Consider the following 11,170-nt stretch of genomic DNA (forward strand, 5'->3'; position numbering starts at 1 on the left):
GTCTGACATCCTTAATTTCCTGCAAATTTTTATTGAACACCTAGTGTTTTATTTTATTTCTCATACTGGATATCATGTAGCATTATCAATAAAGTCACTAGTAAATGAACATTGAACTACATCATATACAAATAAACATTTTCTTAATCTTGTAGTATGTAATTGATTACAGAATACAGGGCATACACTTCTGATACTTTGCATCAAAGCATGTAAAGCGAACAAATAAATACTTAAAGAAGAGTTTAATACATACACTGTGATGACGATCAACAAAGACAAGGATCCGGAAGGTGTTTTACAGAAATGTGCAGAAATCTCTTCAGGAACATGGTAACAGATTATGTCTATTTGCACCAACAGAAATAATAGTAACACAAAGAGAAAGGTTTAGATAAAGGAAGTATTACATGTGCACATTGCAGGTAAAGTGACCATAAAATGGTCATAGGGATAATATTAATGGAATGTCACTTTAAGCTCTCTTACAGTGAAGAAAAAAAAAACTGACAGATTTTACTCATTTTGTCAGTGAAGGTCTTCATAATCAGCTGCTGATTTCTTTGCTGTTGTTACACATAATGGCTCCTTTGCAGACGAGTTGCAGCTTTTTTCCCTCGGATTCCTGTACAGAGTCCACCCACACATAACTTCCTGCACCCACTGACTCCACCCACAAATAACGTCCTGTCCCTGCACACTATTGTGAGGGCTCTTGTCGGCAACACGGAAAGAACCTTCTTAACACAATGGAACATACAGGTATATATTTCACATATACAGCATATTTATGTTTGCTATATCAAATGTGAAAGTAAGATGCAACATTAAAACATAGTTTAGTTTTTATTCTGTTTATTTAACAACGAAGGAGTAACATCAGTTTTACTTTCGTTTTTGTCCCAGAACCGTGTCGAAAACAAATCTGTGTAACACTGTGTTCAGTGTTTCAGAAATAGCTTATCTGTCAGTTTATGTTCAGTTTCATAAATGTACATTTAACATGTAGGCTACAATTCTAAAACGTGATGCTCAGAGCATTATCAGTGGTGAAGTTGAGGCCTTACGCACGTATTGCGTATCCCACAACTGTTTGCATATTAGGATTTTTACCTTAAATATTTACATATAATCGACCCTCAGTATGCCCACTTGTTTTTCTGCTTCAGAAGTCTACACTGTGCTGTCGTGTTCTCTTATCATTTTCTTGTAAAATCGAGTAACCCAATTTTACTCGACGCGTCCGCGTGTTCACTTGGTTGTTCGCAGCAAACATGACATCACGGAATTCACCGAACTCCCCTTTTCGAGCGGCGGCGTGCATTTTTTGTAACTCCAGCACAGCGCCGTATTAAACAATGAACGAGTTTAAGGCAGTATCGGTTGGAAAGAACTTGTAACATCACATGCATATAAACCTTTTTTCCTGAACGGGAAAGTCTATAATCTTTCATAACGGAAAGATTCGTTACATTTCCGGTCTCTGGTGTTTCTTGTCAAATTAACGCACAGCTTAACCCAACGCACATTTTTCAGGGGCGATTCTAGGATTTTTTTAACTGGGGGGCACAAGAGGGGCCAATCTTATAGTGTGTATTTATATGTAGAACTGTAGATATCTGAATCATTTAAAGTTCAGTAAGCTTTAAAATCAGCAATAAACAGAGATACCTTATCAATTAATAGCATTTATTCACTGCTGTAAATCAGAACAGTCAAATACAATTTGTATGAACTTTTCACGTTTAAGAAGTGAAAAACTATAATAAAAGAATCCAATCTATGAATAGAGTGCAACTCACAAAAATATTAAAACTCAACATTAAGTTATATAAACTTTAAACAAATCTTCACAACAAGGGCAAAACAAAAAGTCCAGGTTTCAGAAAATAATAGAACAGCTTTATTTATACAAATGCAGAGTTCTATTAATCATTCATATAATAAATACACAATTAGGGAATTAACAACTTTATAAATTAAATAGAATAATAATAAAAAAAATGTTTATATATAGTTTTATCCACATCCTATTCAATTTGCATACCAGCAGTTGCAGTAAATTTGCATTGAAGAATTGACAAAATCTAAATATGACAAGGCTAACTAAGCTTTGAACATATTGATTGTAAAATATCATATATCCATACCTAATGTTAGATATTATCTATTTTATCTATGCATATCTTATATAAACAGTTATTTTAGTATTATTTACTTATATTACAGTGTGTGCATAATTTTTAAATTGATATTCTGAATTTCTGAATATTCATATTTTTCCAAGCACGTTTTATCAGTAACTACTATTAATTTTGTTTAATCATTTATAAGTGATACATAATTGTCCATGAAAGCTGGAAGTGAAAATCTCCTTATATTCAGGTGTGCAGAATTATTAGGCAAGTTTTCTTTTACAGATAAAATGAGCCAAAAAAGATATTTAACTCAGACTGAAAGCAAAAATTATTAAATGCCCATGAGAAATATTCAAAACTAATACAATACTAGAAATTGCAAAGTTAATGCATAACCATAGGCACGTTTTCTTTTACAGATAAAATGAGCCAAAAAAGATATTTAACTCCGACTGAAAAGTCAAAAATGATTAAATGCCCATGAGAAGGATGCAATACTAGAATTTGCAAAGTTAAGGCATGACCGTTGGACAGCAAAATGTTTATTGGATCAGCAGGGTCAGAAAAAAACAGGTTGAGAAGACACATGTTAACTGCAAAAGAATTAATGTGAAGAATTAGGTGTGAAACCATCAGGAACCCTTTAGTCTCCAGCACCATCATTTTCCAGAACTGCAACCTTCCTGGAGTCTCCAGAAGTGCAATGTGTCAGATTCTCAGAGACTTTGCTTTGATAAAAAATCCTAAAAAATGACCCTGACTTAAGAATAACAAGCTGAAGTGTTGTGAAATACATGAAGATTCCAAAAAAAAAGTTAAAGTTCAAACGAGGAGAGAAGAGTTATGTGTGCTTTAATGCAGAGCTGATTGATAAGCTGATGAGCGGCAGTTGATGGTCATTAGAAGGCTGGTGAGAGAGAGTGCTGTGTGTGAGGGTGTGTGTGTGCGCGTGTCAGTGTGTGTGTGTGAATGTGTGCTTCTGTGAGTGTGTGTGTGTGTGATACGGGAGAGCCTGGTGAATACATGACGCATATGTTGTTCTAAACCTGTGTGACTTTCTTTTTTCCATGTTACAAAAGAAATTGTCAAGTCAAGTCACCTCTATTTATATAGCGCTTTTAACAATACAGATTGTGTCAAAGCACTGTACAGTATCAAATAGGAAAATAGTGCGTCAATTATGTAAAATGACAAGATTATACACTCAATTTTCAGTTCAGGCATTTCATTATTGAATTTAGTGATGTCAAGGTCCAGCTCGGTTCGGTTTAAATAGTGTCTGTGCAGTCAAGTCGACGATATCTCTGGAAATTAAGTGTCCTCGAATTGTGAAGAATGTTTGTCCATACTGTATAAAAGTCAGTGGTGATCAAAATAGAGCTTGATTTGTTTTCCACTGCCTTTCATTACAGTGGACAAAAGCATTTTCTTTTTCTTTTCTTTTTTTTTGTTTTTGTTTCACGGAAGAACGGAAATCATGAAGGTTAGGAATAACATGAGGAAGAGTAAATTATGACAGAAACTAAATATGTGTGAAAGGTTTAAAGCACTAAGTTTCTAAACGAAACGTTAAATTTGACATTGGTCACATTATTGAAACTACAAAACGTGCTATTAATGATTATTAAAGGGTTAGTTCACCCAAAAAGTAGGCTGTGTTTTACTCACACCCGATGCATCCTAGGTGTATATGACTTTATTCTTTCAGATGAATCCAGTCGGAGTTATATTAAAAATTGTCTTTGATCTTTCAAGCTGTTTCATGGCACTCAGCGGGTGTTGCATTGCTTCTGTCCAAAAGACGTGAAATAAAAAGCACATTTCCATAAAAAAAGTGTCTAACACGGCTCCGGAGGGTGAACAAAGGCCTCCTGTAGCGAATTGATGCACTTTTGTAAGAAAAATATCCATATTCAAAACGTAATAATCACTTTAATCTCAAGTCAAGTTGTTAGAAATCTTTAAATTCGCAAGTGCAGTCACATAATGTTAACGCAAGACCACTTCAGTATCGACCGAAAAAAAGAAATCTCAAAGCAGGAAAACCCTTATTGTGTTAATTATTTATTATGTATTTCATTCAGCCACAGAGCATTCTAATTATTATCTTGGTCTAGGAACTAACATCAAACCTGGTCTGTCCTAACACTGAAAGACAGTACCAAAATCTAGCGCTGCAACAACTCGCTAATTGAAAAAGAATAATAAGGAATATAAAATAGATCAACTTACCATGTGCTTTTTTCATTGGAAAACAGCAGCTCCAGTTGTTCAGATCATCGCGGAATTCAAATGCTAGCCAAAAAATATGATTAGAATTTTTGACTGACAGACACGTTGAAGGGTGGGGGCACACTGGGGGGCCAATCAGTTTCCCATGGCCCCTCCCCTGTCTACGCCACTGCATTTTATGTTTAGTTATATTTAAAAAGTTTCAGTTGAATCAATTCAGTGGATCTTTTTACCCCGTTTTAACATTAATTTATATGGAGACCGGAACACGTGTGCAGCCAAACGGTTAGAATCCACACACCGTGAACACACACACACCGTGAACACACACCCGGAGCAGTGGGCAGCCATTTATGCTGCGGCGCCCGGGGAGCAGTTGGGGGTTCGGTGCCTTGCTCAAGGGCACCTCAGTCGTGGTATTGAAGGTGGGAGAGAGCGCTGTACATTCACTCCCTCCACCCACAATCCCTTTTTTTTGTGGTACGAGGTGGTACGAGACTCGAACCCACAACCTTTGTGGGGTCTGACTTACGGGTCTGAGTTACGGGTCTGACTCTCTAACCATTAGGCCATGACTTCCCACCAAAAAGGTGGATATTTATACATTTTTAAGAGTATGAAATTATGCAAGCATTTCAAAGATATTAACTTAGGTAGATCCCCTTCTCTACATGGGTTGGCTTTTTATTTCAAGTGTTTTGTAATGTAAATTGTGAGTGGAAATACGCTAAATACACTTATACATTTTATATGTTTTGCATTATTAATGTTGCAAGAGATAATAAAAGTCCATATACAGATCCAAAAGTCCTTTTCATATTTTTAGAGCTTTTCTCTCCAAATGTTTACATATTTTCAGTGAATCAAACATAAATCTATATTTTTGTATTTAATATACATAAATTATGTTACTCAAAGAAAGGTTGTATACTCTTTGAATTGTGTTGAATTAATTCAGGAGCTATTGATAAGACTTTGTTGAAATTATTTCAGGATTTAGGGTACAATTTGGGACTGACCCAACCCAAACCCAAACCAGTTAAGCGTAAACCCCACCCCACAGTCATGACTAATGTCTTTGGCTCAATTTCATTGGTCAGCTCTGTCACAGAACTAATTGACCACTCATTGCAATCAAAACTCATCCATGGCTCTCAGTATGGGTGGGATCACAGAACTAATTGACCACTCATTGCAATCAAAACTCATCCATGGCTCTCAGTATGGGTGGGATCACAGAACTAATTGACCACTCATTGCAATCAAAACTCATCCATGGCTCTCAGTATGGGTGGGATCACAGAACTAATTGACCACTCATTGCAATCAAAACTCATCCATGGCTCCCAGTAGTGGTGGGCAATATGACCAAAATCTTATATCACAATATCAGTAATTGTATTTAACAATTACAATATATATATATCACAATATAGTTATTTTTGCTTTGAAGGGGTCATGACATGTTTTTTTTATTATTATTATTATTATTATTTGAATATGTTCCTTGAGGTTTACTTATAATGTTAATAAAAAATTTTGCACCAAAAAAAAAAAAAAGTGGAAAAATGATTATTTTCAACCATCATTCTGAATCTCTCTCTGAGAAACAAGCTGTTTTAAGGGGCGGGTCCTTTAAGACTTCAGTCAGTAATAGGCCACTGTTATGATTGGCTAACATCATTGGAAACCGTACATCCCCTTGCTATTGCATACTTTGAGTGTTTTGAAAACAATTAAAATAAAAGGGTAATTTCCAGACAAAGCAATATGAAATCATTTACTTACGGTTTGCAGCTGCAGTCAGATCTAGTACTGCTTCACCTTTCAACATGGGCGTCGCCAGGCCATTTTTAGGGCGGCTATAGCTAGGGTTGGGTATCGTTTGAATTTGATCGATTCCGATTCTGCTTATCGATTCAGATTCTTACCGATTCCTAGTTTCGATTCCAATAAGACAAAAAATCCAATATAAAAAAAATTAAGTCAAACATTTAGATGTCAAACATTTATTCTGTCTTTTTACAAAGCATTCTGTTGCAGCTGAATAACACGAGCAAAAATCAGCAGCCTACAGAACACTGCAAGGGGAATTTTACCTATGCTTTAAAAAAAAAATACCACAGCAAAAACAACTAGATTAATATAAATTTCAAATATTAAAGTGTTAAAGACAAGTAAACAGTCAGTAATAAGATAGGAACAAACAAATCAATTAGCAATATCATAAATAGGGGAGAGCGGGGCACAAAGTAACACTTTTTGATTTTCTCAAATTATGTAAATCCACATGGGGTTCAGAGTATAATTTTTTTATCCACAGTAATTTCACACTTGTCTAGTACAAATATGTCGCTTTGTTTCATAATTACAGTGTATACGTTTTTGCACGTTGTAACAACCATATAACAGCTTAAAATGTTATCTGATCGAATGAAAAAAATATACAATACAAACTAAAATATTTTGTAAATAAAATAAAATAATTATTTATTTCAAATAAAATAATGGTGTTTTTAAGAATTAAAAATAATCTGATTTTGGAGTTTGACAATGAACACATTGCAACCATGCTTGGGACGGCCCACATAAACGAGCCCTGTTTCTCGTCGTTTATCATTAAAATGTATTAAAGTAAATAGTGTGAATTACATCGCTAATGTTATAGAATAGCACGGCAGGGCACATTGTAACACAGTGTTACATCGTGCCCAGGGTTTGAAATTAACTTTTTCACTCACCAGCCAATTTGGGTACAACATTTTTAAGTTACCGGCCATTCATAATTTCTACTAGCAAAAAAAATTAAACAAATAAATAATGGAAAAAAAAGCCGGAGGTAAGCCAACAGCTTGAGACACTGGATGCGACGAAGTGACCATTGCAAATCATTTGTACTTTGTCAAACAGTAGGCCTACGTCATAAATAGAACGAGGCATCAATTTACACTTTATAATATTTGTAAATGGAAAACACCTCATTTATAAGTGTCTCTAAATTACAGAGACACTGATTTTTATCTTTAATCAGGCTCTTACTGAATTAACATTTTACTTAAATTAAAATTAATTAGAATTAAACATTTAAAGAGAAATAAACTATTAAAGTTTGTTTACATTGCTGTTTGTTTAGGCTACATGCATTTTACCTTGTCGTGGCTGTTTTCAGGCAGAACCTTTAATGTTGTCATATCACACAACTGTATAACACAATTCTGTGTCATTTCTGAATGGATCGAGCGATTTGCGCTGTTTATCTCTTATAAATCGTGTTAAAGAAATTAATTAGTAAACATAATTTACGAAAAGTAACCCACCAAATTGGCTAGTGATTTGACAGCGTTACCCGCCACAGCTGATTTTTACCCGCATTTGGCGGGTTGGTGGGTGTTAATTTCAAACCCTGATCGTGCCCCATCTGCGTAACTGGAATTTAAAACTGGTTACTAGTCTTCTGACAGTTAGCGAAGCATTAAAACATAATTTAAACTGATAAATAACAGATTGGAGATTAAAATAATAGCAGATTTGTCTAATTTTAAATGAGTAATAAAAACTGAAATGAAAAATGTACTTAAGCCAGAAATATAATTTTACTATGGTAAAATAAATGTTCAGCAATATCTTCAAAAGACTTTTGAATTTTGGCACACTTTTTTTCTCTATATAATATTGATATAGTAACTAGTAAATACTGTACATTTTGTTTTGCTAGCATGTGTGGAAATATTTAAACCACGTGTGTTACAACTTACCCCGTGTTACTTTGTGCCCCGCGCTCCCCTAAATACAACTGAACAAAATTTCAGGTACAGTACAGAAACTGTAATTAAAAGTTTAAAAACACTGCATAGTTTTATTTTCATAAATAAAATATAGATTAATCAATTAAAGTTATTAAATATATTCAGTCAAGATCAGTGAATGATTTTCTTTTGTTCTTTGATTAACATTAATGACAGGCTGCAGTCTCTTTAACACCGAATGCACGCAGATCTAAAAATACTGTATGTGTGTTTTCTTTCTCATCCGTTTACGTTCACGTAAGACAAAAACAGCTGTGTTTATGATGATATGCTGACGTAGTTTTCTGCATATTGGTCGACAAATACGGAAGAAGTCCGGTTCGGCCCGGAACATCCTTTTCTACAGTGGAAATACACGGAACGGTTCGAGAACGGACACAAACCGGGAACCCGTACCGCGATCTCTGTTCTCTGTGCTCGCGCTTGCGCTTCGTGTACGTTGCACGCAAACATGGCGCAAGTTCTTTCCGTTCCTGCACTTAAATCGTTTTTAATCACATTAAAATGCGAACGCAGGAATCGTTAAGCAGAATCGAAATGCACGCGTCTTATCGAATACCCAGTTCTTGGAAATTTGGAACGTTTTCGATACCCAACCCTAGCTATTCATGGGTTTCAGTCACGTGACATTTTTGTTGCGGCCACCATCTTTAGGACCATGCGTAGCCTCTCCTTGGTAATTGGAAACCAACACTAAACCAACAACGGAAAACAATGGTATTTAAGAAAAAAAATATTACTTTAGGATTAGATCCTTATTTACTGTCAAGCGAACTGCTGACTCCACTAAAGTCTAGTGAAAACTTGCCAACTTGACGTTTGCTGATAGGCTGTTTACATCTACCTCATACACAATCTCTCTCCGTCCACTCGGGCCATTTTCACCTGTTAGAGACTTGTCCATCGGCCCGGATCCATCTGCAGCACTCGGCCTGGATGTTTGCGTACTCACTTTCAGATTCTGGGCTGAATCAACCGGACCAGATGCGACAGCCGTAACTTGCTGACACTGCGGCATCCAAGCCGGACTCTGCCCGTTGCGCAGCATGCCAGACTTCGCACAGTTGCATTTCTATATCTACTGTACTGTTCATTAATATTTCATTTAAAATTAATAACGTTACCTAGACAAAACGTTTACTTTCATTTTAATTATATAGATTATAATACATAAATAACATGACTTAACAAATCTATAAACATCTCATTATTATGAAAGCAATTTTAAAGTCCATTAAATAACTAGCTTGACCAAGCTGGCATGAGGAAAATTTATTTACAAAACAATTTATTTACAAAACCATGCAATTACAGCAAAAAAGCAGCAGTTATACAATAAGTGTAGATAAAATATTTAACACATTTTGCAAAATTACCCATGCATTTACTTGAATGAATGAGGCATTTATATGTACACTTGGACTGTAACATCTAATAAATAAAGGTTAAAACATTACACATTTAAAAGGTGTTTTGAAAAACACATTGGTAAATGGCAAAGTTTTTGAATTAAACATTTTGTACTTGGTAAAATAATTTTAATAATTATTACCTAACTATGAATACATTTTAAAGGTAATGAGTGAATACTGTGATAACTGTTGCTCATTGTGCAGCATGTCTTTCCACATCTTAGTCCAGTGAGTACTTTGCTTGGGAGCTTTCATTTCTGCACCTGTAAAGAGCAAATAATGCACAAGTATCTATTACTAAAGGTCTATCTGAATGCACCAAACTGAATGAAAGTAAATGTATATATATTGTATCAAAGCACATGTTGTTTGAAAGACTATTTACTTATTATTATTTACCCATTTAATTCTAGCACATTAAGTGGCTGTGTCCAGTATGATTGAAATTTAAAGTGTGTATCATCCTAATTAAAGAGATAGTTTACCCAAAAATGAAAATCATTTACTTCCTTTATGTCGTCTACACGTGACAAACCTGTTGGTTTTGATTACCAGCATTCTTCAAAGTATCTTCTTTTGAGTTCTGCAGAAAAACAAAAGTCAGGGGTTTGAAAAAAAAAAAATGAGGGGGAATTGATGTAATAATGTAAATGATGACAGAATTCTGGGTTAACTATACTTTTAAGTAAATTAGTAGAAACACTTTTCACTAGTTATCACTGTGCAGAAAAATAACAGTGAATGCCACAATAAAATGCTTGAAAAATACACATTCAATAGATCCATAGGATCCATAGGGTCAGTTTGTCTCCTCAGTTAAGATTCCCCTCAATTGTTGCAGAAAACATTATATTACATATATTACATATGGTCAGTGCAGACATGCACTTGAACTTACTTTCTCATGGACTCGAACTGCTCCTTGCTAGTCCAGTCAGAGAAGTATAATAAAGATGAAGTCTACTGTCTGACTCCAAGCACTGCTCAGTGTTCACAGCTGTCTGAGGAACTTCTGCCATTTCTTCTGTGATGAAACTTCTCTTGGTTACTAAAAAACATTAAAAGACATTTGTGGCACATTTAAGATAAATATTCAGTTATTCCTGTATGTTTCTACATGCTAAGTGAAGCAGCAACTAAAGTAGCAACAAAACTGTGATTCTGTGTTTTGTTGTAGTCAGTTACATGTGTTTTGATATTGGTGAGCACCTGAACATATAAGTCTGCTTACATTTAGTAACTGTAAAAGCAGGGCACAGCTACTGCAAATGATCTCAGACATATTGATGCATATACATTTGATTGCAGCAGTACATTGCCATCGTAAGAATCACTGCAACTAGCTTATTTAGTTAAATGAGATTATTTTAAAATAACGTTCTTCTACAGAATTATAATAGTAATAGTACAAACAGGTCCTCTTCACTCTAACATCCTTGAAGTAATTACATTCAGCTACATTCATAAAAATAAGAATGTGGAAACTAAAACTACAAACCTTTCTCCTTGTATGCGCTGGACCGTCATCATCCTCCTCTTCTTCATCTGTTTGTTTGCGGATCGGAGTGTTTTTCGTCAAAGT

General features: G+C 35.0%; 2 long non-coding RNA genes across 5 annotated transcripts in view; one reads left to right on the top strand and one right to left on the bottom strand.

Annotated features, from left to right (window-relative positions):
• Nucleotides 1-685: 685 nt before the first annotated feature.
• LOC107695687 (uncharacterized) overlaps nucleotides 686-11,170 on the top strand; it is a 46,426-nt gene continuing 35,941 nt past the window's right edge. For both annotated transcript variants that reach the window (XR_001635021.1, XR_001635020.1), the window contains exon 1: nucleotides 686-762. This is a non-coding gene — a long non-coding RNA (uncharacterized LOC107695687). The remainder of the gene's footprint in view (nucleotides 763-11,170) is intronic.
• LOC107695686 (uncharacterized) lies at nucleotides 9,775-11,164 on the bottom strand. 3 transcript variants are annotated; one of them, XR_001635018.1, is made up of 4 exons: nucleotides 11,087-11,164; nucleotides 10,487-10,636; nucleotides 10,124-10,171; nucleotides 9,775-9,851 (listed from the first exon to the last, which is right to left on the bottom strand). It is a non-coding gene; the product is annotated as an uncharacterized LOC107695686 (long non-coding RNA). The 3 variants fall into 3 exon arrangements; XR_001635019.1 differs by having other exon boundaries at nucleotides 9,777-9,851; nucleotides 10,074-10,171; XR_001635017.1 differs by lacking the exon at nucleotides 9,775-9,851 and having other exon boundaries at nucleotides 9,866-10,171.

This window comes from Sinocyclocheilus anshuiensis, unplaced genomic scaffold, assembly GCF_001515605.1.
Source record: "Sinocyclocheilus anshuiensis isolate Anshui unplaced genomic scaffold, SAMN03320099.WGS_v1.1 scaffold1075, whole genome shotgun sequence".
NCBI classification, from domain to species: domain Eukaryota; kingdom Metazoa; phylum Chordata; class Actinopteri; order Cypriniformes; family Cyprinidae; genus Sinocyclocheilus; species Sinocyclocheilus anshuiensis.